At 41.5% G+C, this 15635-nt stretch overlaps 1 pseudogene; it reads left to right on the top strand.

The window, feature by feature from the left end:
• Nucleotides 1-1777: 1777 nt before the first annotated feature.
• The window catches only part of LOC101406711 (large ribosomal subunit protein uL14 pseudogene), a 52929-nt pseudogene continuing 39071 nt past the window's right edge, over nucleotides 1778-15635 (top strand).

Genomic DNA, 15635 nt, shown 5'->3' with positions numbered 1-15635 from the left:
GTTCAGTCCTTCCCTTCTGCCTCCCGTAGAGGAATCTATTCTGTTAGGCACATGTGTTCCTGGTCACACCAGGCACGTGGAGAAGCCTTTAAGCATCTCCATTGGTTTCCCCTGGGCTGTGGGGTCAGCTTCCATTTGAGCTCAGAGCTCATGAAGGAGTTGCTAAGATTTTCTGCTGCACATGCTCCCCTAAAGCAATATCTGATGCAGAGAGGGAGAAACATCAGCTCGGACACTGAGCACATCTCTGTCCACTGGGGCAGGGACATACCATCTGCAGAAGTCCACTAGGCATCATTTTATTACTTTAGAAGTAAGAGAAGGATTTTTTTCCTTTGGGTAAAACATGTTGCAGTAGATTCTCTTGCTAAAAGAGTCATTTAAATATTACTGGTCACGTCACATTGTAGTTGTTTGGAAATAATTATATCCATATCACAGACAGTAAATAATAGATGTACATTCACTAACATTTTATTCATGTTCTGTTTTAATATGGCAAACTTAGAAGTAATTTAATCTCCCAGTAAATTGAAGTGGTGGGGGGTTCTTCACACAGAAAACTGCAAGTTATTAATTCCGGGCAGTCTTCATCTTGTACAATTAGTCACTGTTTGCAGCTGGAAATGTTTTATTAATTTTCCACAGCAGTTGATTTTCCACAGTTTTCTCCGTTTAAATTAAGCAGTAAGAGCTGCTGTTTCTTCTTAAATAAATTTTCTTTCCACAAAAATACATGCCTCTGGCTATGTCAATTTTCTCATTTGATTAAAGTGCCAGCAGGCAATTAATAACTTAATGCATTTAAAGTACTTTTGGAAAAAGTAATTTGAATAGCCAAACTTGTGTATTTGAATTGATTGTTGCAGAAGATTTAATAGGCATTTGAAAATCCTAGAACCTTGGAAAGGACAAATGTGGCCCAGCAACCATGTCTATGGGACTGTGGGGTGGTCTCCATAAAAGACCCAGAGCTGGCACTCACACTTGGGCAGAGGGACGGGTGACCACCACTTTCCAGGAGGCTGAAGGAGAAAGGCAACCTCAAAATGGTCTTCATGGGGGTGTACAGAAGACTTTAGGCTATGGCCTCCTAGAAGCCTGGAAGACATCTAGGCTAGGATGGTGTGGTCTGAGTGGGAAAGCCGTGTAAAAAGCAACGAGACGACATGGATGAACCTTTGAGGAAATTATGCTGAATGAAAGAAGCCAAACATAAAAGGAGAAATATTGTATAGTTCCACTTATACGAGGAACCTAGAGTAGTCGAAAGCATAGAGACAGAAAGTAGAATAGTGGTTGGCAGGGAATGGGGAGTTAGCCTTTAATGTGTACAAGAGTTTCTGTTAGGGGTGATGAAAATGTTCTGAAGATAGATAGTGGTGGTGATTGCATGACATGAGACTGTACTTAATGCCACTGAATTATACACTCAAAAAGGGTTAAAAGGGTAAATTTTATGTTATATATATTTTACCACAATTAAAAACAAAAAAGCAATGTGGCCTTTTCCTTTGTTCAAAATGTGGAAGGGGCCGGCCTGGTGGCGCAAGCGGTTGGGTGCGCGCGCTCCGCTGCGGCGGCCCGGGGTTCGCTGGTTCGGATCCCGGGCACGCACCGACGCACTGCTTGGCAAGCCATGCTGTGGCGGCGTCCCATATAAAGTGGAGGAAGATGGGCACGGATGTTAGCCCAGGGCCGTCTTCCTCAGCAAAAAAAGAGGAGGATTGGCGGATGTTAGCTCAGGGCTGATCTCCTCACAAAAAAAAAAGAAAAAATGTGGAAGCAAGGATGCGGTGGGTCCTCTGGTACAAAATTCCATATTTCCCTGGGTCTTCTGGCAGGAGCCATGACCAACTGTGCTGACAACACAGGAGCCAAATTCTGTATATCGTTTCTCTGAAGTGGATCAAGGGATAGCCGAACAGACTTCCCACTGCTGGTGTGGGTGACACGGGGACGGCCACAGGCAAGAAAGACAAACCAGAGCTCAAAGAGAAGGTTCATCCAGCAGTGATAACTCAACAACCGAAGTCATTTTGGAGAAAGATGGTGTGTTCCTTTACTTTGACCATCACTCAAGGCCCATAGTAAACAATAGTAAACAATAAAGGCGAGATGAAGGGTTCTACTGTCATAGGGCCAGCTGCAAAATTGTGTGCAGATTTGTGACCTAGAATTATGTCCAATGCTGGCAACATTGCACAATTCTCCAACATATTTGTAAAAAAAAAAAAAATCATTAAAAAATATTTGCCCCACCCCCCGAAAAAGTAATGAGGACTTTCAGAGCTAATTGGTTTCCTTTTTTAAAGAAAACATGCACAAATAAAGGAAACACGCCTAGCGCCATCTGTAGTGAGAGTTACGGGCTGCTATTTGACAGCGAGTCTCTAACTGACCTCCCTTTACCCTGCTCAGAGGATTGGCGGACACTGCCGGATGCACGGGTGCAACATGCTGACCGAGGCTCAGCCAGAGCTGGAAGCTCAGCCCCAAGAGCTCTGCTCACGCGTTCTGCTCCCACCAGTTCTTTGTGTGCCTCTGGAGATTCAGTTAGGACTGTTCCCAAACCTGTTCACACCAGGTTATTTTAATCATGCAACTTAATTAAATACTATATAAGCTGATGAAATGTGAGCTCACAAAGAAAGACAGTTGTTGTTTCTATGAAAACCAAGTTGAATGCCTTAGTAAAACTTGGTAAAGTGAGTCCTAAAAAAATATTGCAGATGTACTAGGTGTGGATAACGTACAGTTAAAGCTGGGGGGAAATTGTAAAAATGAAAAAGGATTCTGAACTTAAGTGGCTTTACAGATGTCTTTATGTTTTGCTTCACTTGAAAGAAACTGAAACTGGGAACCATAGATGAGGCACCCTGGGCATGTTCTAAGCCCAGATGACTAGAAACTCCAGCAGACTCATACGCAGCAGTAAGGCCTTGGCTCCTGTCCTATTGCATTGGATAAAATAACATTTACCAAACTTTCTAAGCATCTACAGCAGGGAACTAATAATCATTGTTATGACAAAGCCGATAGATTGGTAGTAGCTGTCTAGCTGCTGTGTTGAGAAGTATTCTGAGTTACATCTGAACTCAGTAAGCAGGACAAGGTTTTCCATGGGTGTGAAAGGGAAACAGAATGAAAAAAGTGCCACATATTCACCATGACTGATCTGGGAAAGGTAGGTAAGCACAAATTAAAACCAAGTATTCTAAGTGCTAGTTATTTTCTTTGAACTCTTTGCCAGATCTAAGCCCAAGTTTATTTTTATTCCCATAAAATGGCGTGAGTCTTCTAAATCACCCTTCCTGTTTCAACCCTAGCACCACCTACTCATGACCAGAATGAGATGCCCTTTGTCTTGTAGAGGAGTCAGCTAGGTCCCACAGATCAGCTGACCTACCCAGGACTCTCCACTGGAGAATAACGTCCTATTCACTAATTGTCTTTCTAAAGACATGTCAGCAGTGTTGACAATTGTGTTGGATTTCTTTTGAAAAGCCCATTCTTAGGGGCCAGCCAACTTATTACTCCAATCATCCACCTGCTTGAAGAAAGTGTAAAATATTTCTAAAAAATGTTTTGAAGAATGACATCTTATGTCTGGGAGATGGTTTGGATTATTTTCCTGACACTGAGCTGGCATATTCCTGACAGCCCTAATGTAGGTATTGAATCGTGTTTATGGTCCCAGGAGAGAAAGAATGGTGATTTATGTTGTGAGTATCAGTTTCTCACACATCTCAAAGTGTGATGTGCACCAGCTGAGGGCTTCAATTCACTTAGTGCAAGAGGAAATGGCACCTGGGTTGCATTGATTAAAGAAAAAAAGTATTGAAATAATAGGATTAACATTAGCACCAGCAATTACTGAGAACCAGAAGGTCAGTTTGATGTTTGCCATGTCTATTATTAAGCATCAGGATATCAAAATGGGTTCCTCTTCTGGAGATCTGCTGATAGGAGGAAGGAGAATTTAAAACTGGTAAATCATTTACCCTTTCAGAAAACACCTTATATGTAGGCTTTTTTTTCATTTTTATGCCTTATTTCTTTAGCCATCAAATTTTGTTGTTGTTGTTTTATAGATTTTTTTTGCAAAGGGGGGGCTATTAGATATATCTCAGTGTATCAACAGGTTTCTAAGTTCTAGGTCTCTGATAAAACCTGTCCCAGCTTTCCCCACCTAAAAAGAAAAGATTTGTGTACCTAATAGATAACATAACTGTAATGAGCTATAAAAAGCAGATATATCTATTAAGATTAGCTTTGTCTGCATGACCAAAAAAAAAACCCCAAATAAACAAAAAGCCGAACAGGATTAAGCAAGATAGGAGAGTCTTTCTTTCTCACATAAAAGAAGTCAAGGGAAGGCCATCCAGGGCTGGCATAGCAGCTCCACGTTTATCAAGGACTAGGTACTCTCTAATTTGATGCTCTGACATCATTTGTACGCCATCTCTTGTTCCAAAATGGCTGCTCAAGTTCCAGCCATTATGTCCACCTTCTAAGGAGAAAAAAAAAAATCAAAGAAGAGACCTTCTTACTTTGAAGATACTTACTCAAAATTACACACAACATCTTTTACACATGTCATTGGCCAAACTGCAATCATTTGGCCACATCCAGCTGCAAGGAAGATTGAGGAGCATATTCTTTTAATTAAATGGCAATGTGTTTAACTAAAAATTAGAATTTTTTGTTACCAAAGAAGGATGGGGCAACCACCAAAAAAAAGTGAAAATAGAAGTATAATTGATGTGTTAAGAAAGGAGAAAAAAAATGGGACCATACAAAATGCTCTACTAAAACCATAAAAGATAGAAAAAGAATAGAAGACAAAAATAGGAACAAAGAATAGGGCAACAAAAGAAAATAGTAATGAATATGGTAGATATTAATCTAACTATATCAATAATCACTTAGAATGTCAGTGGTCTAAATGTGCTAAATAAAAGACAGAGAGTGTCAGAGTGGATCAAAAAACATGACCCAACCATATGTTGTCTACAAGAAACCCACTTTAAATATAAAGACACATATAGATTAAAAGTAAATGGATGAAGAAAAATATGCTATGTAACACTAATAAAAAGAAAGCAGGATGGGCCGGCCCCGTGGCTTGGTGGTTAAGTGAGCGCGCTCCGATGCTGGTGGCCCGGGTTCGGATCCCGAGCGCGCACCGAGGCACCACTTCTCTGTCTATCCTGAGGCCGAGTCCCACATACAGCAACTAGAAGGATGTGCAGCTATGGCATACAACTATCTACTGGGGCTTTGGGGGGAAAAAATAAACAAATAAAATCTTTAAAAAAAAAAAAAAAAAAGAAAGCAGGGGGCTGGCCCCATGGCCTAGTGGTTAAGTTTGGCATGTTCCACTTCAGCAGCCGGGGTTCAGTTCCTGGGCACAGACATACACCACTTGTCATTGGCCATGCTGTGGTGGCAACCCACATACAAAATAGAGGAAGATTGGCACAAATGTTAGCTCAGGGTGAATCTTCCTCAGGGGGAAAAAAAAAAAGCATGAGTAGTTATATTAATTTAAGACAGAGCAGACTTCAAAGTAAGGAAAGTTATCAGGGACAAAGAAGGGCATTAGATAATGATAAAGGGGTCTATCCTCCAAGAAGACATAGCAATTCTTAATGTGTATGTGCCTAACAATAGAGCATCAAACTGAATGAGGCAAAAATAGAAAGAACTGTAAGGAGAAATAGATGAATCCACTATCATAGTTGGAGACATCAACACCTCTCTCTAAGAAATGGACAAATCTAGCAGGCAGAAAATCAGTGAGGACCTAATAGAACTCAACAACTCCATCAATCAACTGGATATAGTGGACATCTATAGACTACTTTGTCCAACAAAATAGAATACACATTTTTCTCAAGGTAACATGGAACAATCACCAAGATAGACCACATTCTGGGCCATAATACACACCTTAACAAATTTAACAGAATAGAAATCATACAATGTCTGCTCTCAGGTCACAATGGAATTAAACTAGAAATCAATAATAGATAACTGGATAATCCCAAAATATGTGAAGATTATGTCCTCTCTCACCACTCTTTTTCAATATGGTACTAGAAGTCCTTGTTAATGCAATAAGGCAAGAAAAGGAAATAAACAGTATACGGATTGGGAAGGAAGACATAAGACTGTCTTTGTTCACAGATGACATGATTGTCTATGGAGAAAATCCAAAAGAATCAACAAAAAAACTTCTGGTATAAACTGGTACATCCAGACAATGGAATATTGTTCAACACTAAAAAGAAATGAGCTATCAAGCCATGAAAAAAGAATGTAGGAAACTTAAATGCCTATTACCAAGTGAAAGAAGCCAATCTGAAAAGGCCACATACCATATAATTCCAACTATATGACATTCTGAAAAACTTTGAAGATAGTTAAAAGATCAGTGGTTTCCACGAGGCAGGGAGAGAGTTAAAAGGTGGGCAGAGATGAATAGGCAGAGCACAAAGGATTTATATATGATGGATATAAGTCATTATACATTTGTCCAAACCTATAGAATGTACCACACCAAGAGTGAAGCCTAAGGTAAGCTATAGACTTTTTTGTGATAATGATATGTCAATGTAGGTTCTTCCTTGGTAAAGTGATAATGGAGGACGCTATGCATGTGTGGAGGCAAGAAGTATAGGGGAAACCTCTGTACTTTCCTCTCAATTTTGCTTGAAATTTAAAATTTCTCTAAAAAAAAAAGGTTTTAAAAATTTTTTTTTAAATGAAGGAGGAAGAGAAAATGAATGTTGGAGGTAAATAACATTCTTGTCCTCAAAGAGCAACCATAATCTGTGAGGACAATTTTAGAGAATGCAACTTTTGTACTTACCTTCAAAATTTCCTTGTTGATACTATGAGAATACATTGATACTATGAGATATAGTGTGGTGGATGGATCCTTGGAGGGGTGCAGTGTGGGTTTCTTTGCTAGACGTTTGTTTATAGAGCACTAAATGCTGCTCTCACCACTATCGCCTCCCCACCAGACGTGACGTGTTTTATCTATTTCAAGGAGGCAAGTTTAGAAGACTTTGGCAAGTTTTATCTTATTTTGCTTCCTAGGGGAGTCCCAAACCATCCATGTCCTCCTATCCCTTCCCCAGAAAATTTCTAGATCAAGAACCTATTATCTCTCATCTTTCAACATTTCAACACTAAAAAAGAAAACAGCGCAAATTTCTATTTGTTGAGAAAGTTCAGAAGTCAAGTCATTACAGATAATACGTAGAATTAAGAAGTGTTGCTATTTCTTTCTGCCATCTTTGAGTGCGTGTATTTGGCTTTTTTCTCTTTTATGTATTCCCCCCTTCTTCCCACATTCCTTCCTTCCGCTTCCTTTCTTCCTTAAATCATCACAAAAGACATCCCTCAGAGTTGGTGCACAATTCCTGACACATGCGAAAGCCCTGAATCTCTGGTTCTTTGGGTACTGATGCAGCAGAATGCCCATGCTTTGGGCAGCAGGAGACGGCTGTCTGCTGCAGGCTCTGGCACCAGGCCTCCCGCCCAGGTGTCCTCCAACACCTCTGTCCCTCTCCCACTACCAGCCAAGGGTACCTCTGGGAGAGCAGCTCCTTTCTGCCTTTTCTGCTACAGTGTGCCCCTGCCTGTTCCCCTTGAGCTCCCTTGTATTGATTCCTGAAAATCACCAATGCCTAAGCTTTTTTCTTTATTCCACTGCTTGCAAATATTAAGCTTGGGGTAACTTTTCTGAAAAGTTAAATGGAAAGGATGAGTTAGGCTCTTGGATGTATAATGCTCTTTACTCTTGGTTGAGGGAAAGAGCATTCTAAGCAATAATTTTAAATCCTCTTCAGTGAGTACCTTGAAGCAATGAAAGGAGTGAAAAAAGCAAGCTTGATGGAGAGCATTTGGAAATTATCGTTGAAAATTATTTAAGCTTAAATAACTAAAATAATTTATTCTATAAAATCATATGAAGTTCTGGAAAGGATTCTGCATGGTCAATTTGCTTTCTCATGTAGCAGCTGAAGAGATAAGCAAAAATGTTGAATTCTACATGTCTCAACTTAGTGAATTAATATAGATTTGGGGGTGGCAATAAATACCTGAAGATGATGATGAGTCATTGCTGCAAATGGGTTGGCAAATGGGATTAAATGATTTTCAGTGATACAAAAACCTAATAAAATGAAAACATTGAGTCCCACACAAAGGATGACCTTCTCCCCGTTTCTTCAGCTATAAAATGAACACTTTCCAGTATTTATAGAGAATCACCAGAGCATGATAGTTAAGAACATACACTTTGGAGCCAGACTACCTGAGTCTGAATCTCAATTCTACCACTTCAAGCAATACACCCTTGGGTACATCAACTACGTCCTCTGTGCCTTGGTTTCCTCACCTGTAAAATAGGGGTAATATGTGAGTTTCTCACGTAAGTGCTTAGAACAGGGCCTGGCACACAGGAAGCACTATATATTATCTATTTCTATTTGTTACACATGCATTCTTTGCTTGTTGGGTAGCTCTGGCTTCGCCCTAGCTGTATTGGGGATTGTGAGCTATGGAGAAACTGCATCCATCAGCTTGCTGGATGTGGGGGTGCTCATAATGGGATGTTCACATCCCATTGCTCCTCATCATTCTTGGAGTGTGGGGGGAGTCATGCACGTTTATGCTGGGGGAGGGGAGTGTCTTCTCTTCTCACTCCCACTACTCCTATTTGTGTGAAGGGATCCAGTGGTCACCTGTTCCTGCCCTTAGGACTCTACTCGACAAAGATTTATCAAGCACCTGCTGTGTGCCAGCCCCTGGTGAGGCGCTGGTAACACTGAGATTGACAGGCACTGCCTGCTCTGGAGGCCATGGGGAGACACAGCGTGAGACAAACAAACAGAGGCAGGCACAAAACGACGTGAGAGCCCACAGCATGCACCACCTGGGCTTAGGTGAGATCAGGAAAGACTTTATCCAGAAGGTGACATATTTAATTGAATATTGAGGAATTGATGGGATTCTCCAGATGGGCAAGAAGGGATGAGGCAGAAGAAACCAAGCACCAAAGTCCTCAGAATGTAACTAGTTTGGGGAATAACAAGTCACGTTCTATAGATCTCATCTGGAATTGGGTTGACCTCTGGCAAGGCTGTGGCCAGTCCAGTCCATACAGCTTCCTTCTGGTAAGAGGACAGAGTTCAAGCTTGTTGAGTGGAGCACAGGTGGGATCAGACCCTACTGCTCCGGAGCTGGGCACCCTCTGCTTTGGTCCTGTGCTCTGGCTCTCACTGCTCTTGTTGTGACGTGTCGTTGTCCTTCTCCTAGAGGCTCAGGACTCCATGTGACTCCTCTCTCTCTATGCTCTGGGACAGCATCTCAAATTGGAGTTCTCAGACCACCTGCATGAGAATCAAACGGGGAGTATGTTTAAAAACTCAGATTTTCACCCCCACCCAGCTCTACTGAATCAAATGTACTGGGGCGAGTGCTGGAAATCTTCATGTTTAATAAGGAAAAGGGCTGGGGTAGAAATATAGTTTTTAAAACACGTTCCTCAGGTAATTGTGATGCACATCATAGTAGGGGAACCACTGCTGTGGGGCCTTGTAGAGAGCATGGCATAGTGTAGATACTTAGGAAAAGTTGAATAAAGGAGAGACTAAGTGGATACTTAGAAAGGGAATGTGGTGCAGGCAGGGCAGGGCAGAGGAATGGAAAGGCCCTGAGGTGGGACCATGGCAGCCACTGCTGTGAAAAGAAGGGTTGAAGTTCTGGGGTAGGGAAGGTGAGTCACGTGGGCTGTTCTGAGACTTCTCCCCAATGCAGCCTGTAGGCAGAATTCCTGACTCAGAGGCCTCTTCTGCCCCTGTCTCTATCTCCTTTCCCTGTCTTTGATCCCTACAAAGCAGCCTTTCCCTAATTGCTTCTCCAGGGCAGGGTTAGGCACCCATTCACCTTCACAGCCCTGGTGAGCACAGAGCTGGCCTTGCTACAGCGCAAGGTTTGTTGTGGTTAGCTATACCCTGGTTTCTCATGCTTCTCCCCACTCTTCTTTAAAAAAGGGAAAAATCTATTTCTTCAGACCTCTGCAGAGCAGCAGATAAGTCAGCCAAAATTTTCAACAAGTGATAACAGATGACTGTATTGCAAATTCCAGGTGAATATATCCAGAGGAATATATCGCAAAATCCAGGTAACAGACTTGTAAACACAGTCCTTCCAAAGCCATGGCTTCCAACCTCAGCTGCACATTGGAATCATCAGGGGAGCTTCTAAAAGAACTCTTGCCTGGTCTCAGTCCAGAGATTCTGAGATATTGGTGCAGGGCACAGCCTGGGATTTGGGGATTTCCAAAATCTCGTCAAGGGATTCTGATGTACTGTCAGGGTTGAGATTGACAGCTCTAGAGACACCATCATCTGAGAAATTCTAATGGTAGAGTCTTCGAGCATCCTGACAAGTCAGCCTATGGACAGGAAGTTGAGGGCAGGAGGCACCTAACCACATCCCCCTGACCCTCAGCTGGCTGAAAGAGTGGCTCAGCCAAACAGGCGCTCAAGACCCTGCTAAAGTGACTCTGGAAATGGAAGGAGCTAGAGAAAACTATACTTACTAGGACACTTTCCAGGGAGAGAACCGCAACAGGTTAAAAGGAATTCTTTGATAAACAGCTTGAAGTATGAAATTATTAAACCCCGAAGAGCATGCTATGAGGGGCGATCGATGGTTACCAAACTCTTCTAAGAAGAGTGAGCTCGGTTAACTGCAAGAGTTTTGTTTTGTTCCGTGGGAATTAGAAATTTGGGGCCAGAGCTGAATTATTGACACCAGCAGTTGGTGTTCTCTGAACTTCCCACCCTAAGCCTTCAGCCCTTTCTGCATAGTGAGCATAAATGTAAAGAACATCAGTTTGAAAGAGAGTGAAGTTATTAAGTCCTCTTGTCTCAGTCCGGACCTGCCCATGGGCTCCTCTACCTCCATGTTTTAAAAAAGCCTCCGGTTCAGGCCCTGCCTCCCGCAAAGACAGGGACGCCCACTGAAAACGGAGGGAAGCGCAAAAGCAGGCTTCCCTCTGAGACGGCATTTTTATTGCAACCGTTGTAAACCTCCAGCCAATTTAGATCGCATTTTTAATCGTGCATTTATAAAATACTTCTGCCAACATGTTTCAGTTTTTAAAATATCCTTACTAATGCTGATACTTAATAAGCATTTTTTTTTAATTTACTTCCTTTTTAGTCAATTTTTAACCTTTCTTAACAGACCTGTAAGTAAAAGGATAGGTTACCCAAAAAGGGATCTTGAGCAAAAAGGGACATCTTTCTAGCAATTAGTCAGATGACAAGGCAATAAACAGCTCGAATCCCCAGAGGAGGGCCATCAGAGGTCTCTAGCTGCCATCTGAAGTCAGCCTGGTACCTTGAGGCAACCCCACGGCTGACTAGCGCATTTTCAGTGTCATGACCCATTTGCTTGGGGTGCTGCCAAAGGGGTGTCTTATCCTCATAAGTCATAAACCACTAAGCCACCTAATCTTACAGACACTTATCCAGAACCCAGCCCTGGCGGGGGGTTTGGCAGAGGTAGTCTCTCCCCTCCAAGAGTTTATAATCTTAATGGGGAGAGAAGGTACATTTTTCCATATGAAAGGTTATCTAGAAAACTATACCTCAGCACAGATAGAACACGTACCTATATTTTAACTCAGTTATTTCACCTGCAAAATGGGATAATAATACTTACCACAGAGTTGTTGCTAAATGAAATAACTGTCTACCCTTGGAATAAAATATTTAAACACCTGAACTTATAGTAACAGCTCAAGTAACGGTACTTCTTTTCCACCTATTAATCAAGAAGAGGAAGAACTTAGAGAGCATCTGGTCTAGTATCTTCATTTTAAAGATAAGGAAACTGAAACCCAGAGAGGTAAAGTGACTTGCCCAAAGTCACACAGTTAGGAAGAGGCAGAGCTAATAACTGAAGGAAGGAACTGTATTTTTCTTTGGATTTCTCAGAAAGTGATTGCCAGAGCTCTTCAAAATTCCACAATTGCCCTCTAAAATGAGTGCCCCAGAACAATGACTTGGGGTCATTTAAATGACAAAATATAGGTCCCCTACCTAGATTTAAAGCCATATTTGTCTGTTTTCAGTTGAGAAAGCTGCTAATGGCTCTTACTATGCCTTTCCCAGTTGAAGCATAGAGCCAAAACATTTGCAGCCTGAGGATTCCCTCCCACTGTTTGTAGATCAAACACAAACAGAAGCAGTGGGAGGCCGGGCCATCTCTGAGAGAATCAATATCAATGAAACAGACAAAATCCCAAAATCTCAAAATAATGAAAACAAAGATATCCAAGTAATGAAATCTGCTAGAATCACAGAGACAATACAACTCCGATCTCAGCTGGCTCAAAGAAAGTGTCCATTAACAAGGGATTAGCACGAGGGAAGTACACAACCAGTCAATGGGAAATGAGAACATTTCACACCTCTAGTCCCGTTTGGACCCACCCCAGGGTTATGGATGAGCCGGTGTTGAGATGGTGTCCTGACTCTAGAAAGAGAGCCTCAGAAACCATCGGCCACATGCCACCTTAAACAAACACCCCAAACTGCTATTCGTTGGACTAAAAATTTGGAACTGACAAGCCAGAAGATGAGACAAAGCACTGATTAACTGCCCTTTATTAGTCTTGTCCATTGTCATTTTCAATTTAAAATTTGAAAAAAAGCCTTGGAAAGCAAGCCTCAGTCACTGCAGTATCTTTTAAAATATACGTTAGCAAAATTTCCCAGATGCCAGAGCTTTTGAAGCGAGGGGAAGGGCAAAAAAACAAAGAACCAAAAGCTGTGGAATAAAATTTTATTAGCTCATTGTGAAATAAGTACAGCGGCATTTCCCTGCCCTTTATAAAGACAATGTAGGCACTTTTTCAATATAAAATATCATAGTTTGAATGAAATTGGAAGCAAATATGAAAAATGAATATAGTTGACCACTGGGTATAAATTAGTACAATAATTGTATTCTTATAATGGCTGTGATATTCCTAGTTAATAACTAAGCAGCCCATAGAGTTGAATTAAAATAATGCTGTTTATATGATAAAATTCAAACATTTCTGCAAGGGTTAACACTTAAAATGTAACACAATATTTAATTTTTTTGCTCATTTGATTTGAGAGAAAAGCCATAACTACATCTGTTTCATTAGCATATCTGTAACCAGGTACAATGATTTCAGATAAAACGGATTATGCGTGTTTGTTTGTTAATCATTAGCAACTCCAAGAAAATTTTCAATTTAAGAAACTGGCTGGCCCTGTGAGCACACCAAGCTCAGAGGTCTGAACTGCAGAAGCGCTTTGACCTGGAAATGTGAGTCCAGCCCTGGAAACTCATCACAAAGAACAGAGAAGAGGGCATGGCCGAACTCTGAATCCCTCACAGACAGAGAGCATAAAGAGGTTCAGGGTGTTGTGATAGAAACTGACCCCAAAGATCGTCAGTAGCTCACAGCTAAGGGGCCATATTTCACACATGACGGATCAGGACACACAATCAAACATTTGATCTGTCACAGGACAGAGTATTCAAAAGTGGGACTGCCTCAGAAAGTGTGACTAATCCATACAGGTTTCCCTGTGATGGATTTATCGCTATCCTAGAAGAAGGACACATTTATGGCGGCCTTTCCTGTTCCTTCTGCAGTTCTGCAATTCACGGTCTCTCTCATCAGCTGCTGTCTCTGAAAAGTCTTTCCTCCGCAGCTTTGACTTCTACACTTGTGTATACACAAGCTCACACAAATCCTTCATCTCTTTTCCAATTACTAAAATATCCCACATTTCATCTACTAGCATCCCATGTCTCCTAAGGAGAAAACATTATTTTAGCAAAAACATGAAGCTTAGTCCCAATAACTTGGTACTTAAATGCAAAGGATTTGAGGCAGGTCTTTGGGGCCAAAAACATACTGGTAAAGGCTTAGATGGAGGAAGAGACAAGAGTAGTTTTGGAATTGTTTATCTAGCTGTTGGGAAAATCTTTTCATGAACATGAGTTTTGGAATCAGACCACCCTGGAATCTAATCCCAAAGTGATAGACACTAAAGTTACTGGCCTATCATTCTCCACTTATTCCTTGCTTAAAAAAATCCTTTTTTAGGTTCTTTGTCCAGATAAAAATGCTGTTTCCTGGACTTCTCTGCAGATAGAGGTAGCTATGAGATATGTTCTGGCCAATGAGACACTGGATATGATTCTGGGGAAACTTTTAATTAAGAAGGGCAGCCTCAGCTGGCAGAGTCTTTTGCCTCTCTGTCCTTCTCCTTTCTTCCAGCTAGAGGTCTAGCAGTCACATGGCAATGATGAATCCAAGGACAACAGCCAACACACTCTGAATGGCATAGTGAAAAGACACAAAGAGCCTGGTCCCTAGGATCTTTGAGACAGTTAGTGACCCTAGACTGCCTCCCCATGACATCTTGCAGCATGAGCCAAATAAACTCCAACTTGCTTAAGCCACCAGTTGTCAAGTATTCTATTATTTGCAGCCAAGGCACTTCTGAATGATAAACCAATGTCTCTGAGCTTCATTTCCTCATATGCAAAATTGGGAAATAAGCTTTACCAATTTTGAAGATTTGTTGTAAAGCCTGTATATAATTCCTAGTCCAATGCCTGACTCACATGAATAATTGCAGGCTACCGTTATTATTATTATTTAATAATAAGATTGAAATGAGTATTTCTTTTCCTTTGAGAAAACTTAAAGGAGCAGAGCCAAGCTTTCTCTGAGATGAGGACTGTCTTCTGGGCAAGGTGCTGAGGTCGTATTGAGGTGGAAACCAGCTGACTGAGAGCTGTATAAGGACCCTTACCTTAGTAGGATGGTTTATAAATAGTCAATATCTAAAAAGTGTCCCTCTGTTCTTCCTTTAGGAGATTTTTCTGGCTTATTGCTAATGCATACTAGCTGTTTCGAACACTTAGACAGCAAGCTGTTGTTTTGTTTATAGTGAAACCATATCCTTTGGCTGCATTTCATTCCTGAGCAGTAATCACAGCAGCAAACTGCAAAATTAGCATCTAATAGAGCATTTTAATGAAAAACCAGGGAAACATTCTTTGAACCACAGGTTTTTGCCTCCCAAGATAGCACTTCTTTTTTTTTTGCTGAGTATGTGAAATTGCCCTAATTCTAATTTATTTAGTGTGATATGCTTTTGGCCTCCTGGTTTCAAGTTTCTGGACAAAATGATCAGTTGTTGCTCTTTTTTAACCTGTATAAATTGGTTGAAGCTTTTTGATATTTTGTTCCAGTGCAATCAATACCAGGGGCTTACAAACCTATCCTGTGTGATGATGCAGAGTGTCCCCGGCCCCGTGCGTCACAGCAGCAGGCATGGGGCACGGCTGCCCCACTGCAGGCTCTCCTGTGGCTTTGCTCAACTCGGCTCAATAGCTTAATAGTCAAACCTCTTTTCCTGAACTTCAGCTAAGCAAATTTGGAATGCCAGTCAATGAGGCTGAGATTCGGCCAGGGCCAGAAAAAACCCACCTGTTTGCTAGGGGCCTGTTTGAGGCGTGATAATGGCAGTAAAGAGCAACAATAA

Source organism: Ceratotherium simum, chromosome 24, assembly GCF_057802395.1.
Source record: "Ceratotherium simum simum isolate JZ-2026a chromosome 24, ASM5780239v1, whole genome shotgun sequence".
NCBI lineage: Eukaryota > Metazoa > Chordata > Mammalia > Perissodactyla > Rhinocerotidae > Ceratotherium > Ceratotherium simum.
Note: the sequence above shows the minus strand (reverse complement) of the source record. Positions and strands in the feature narration are given on the sequence as shown.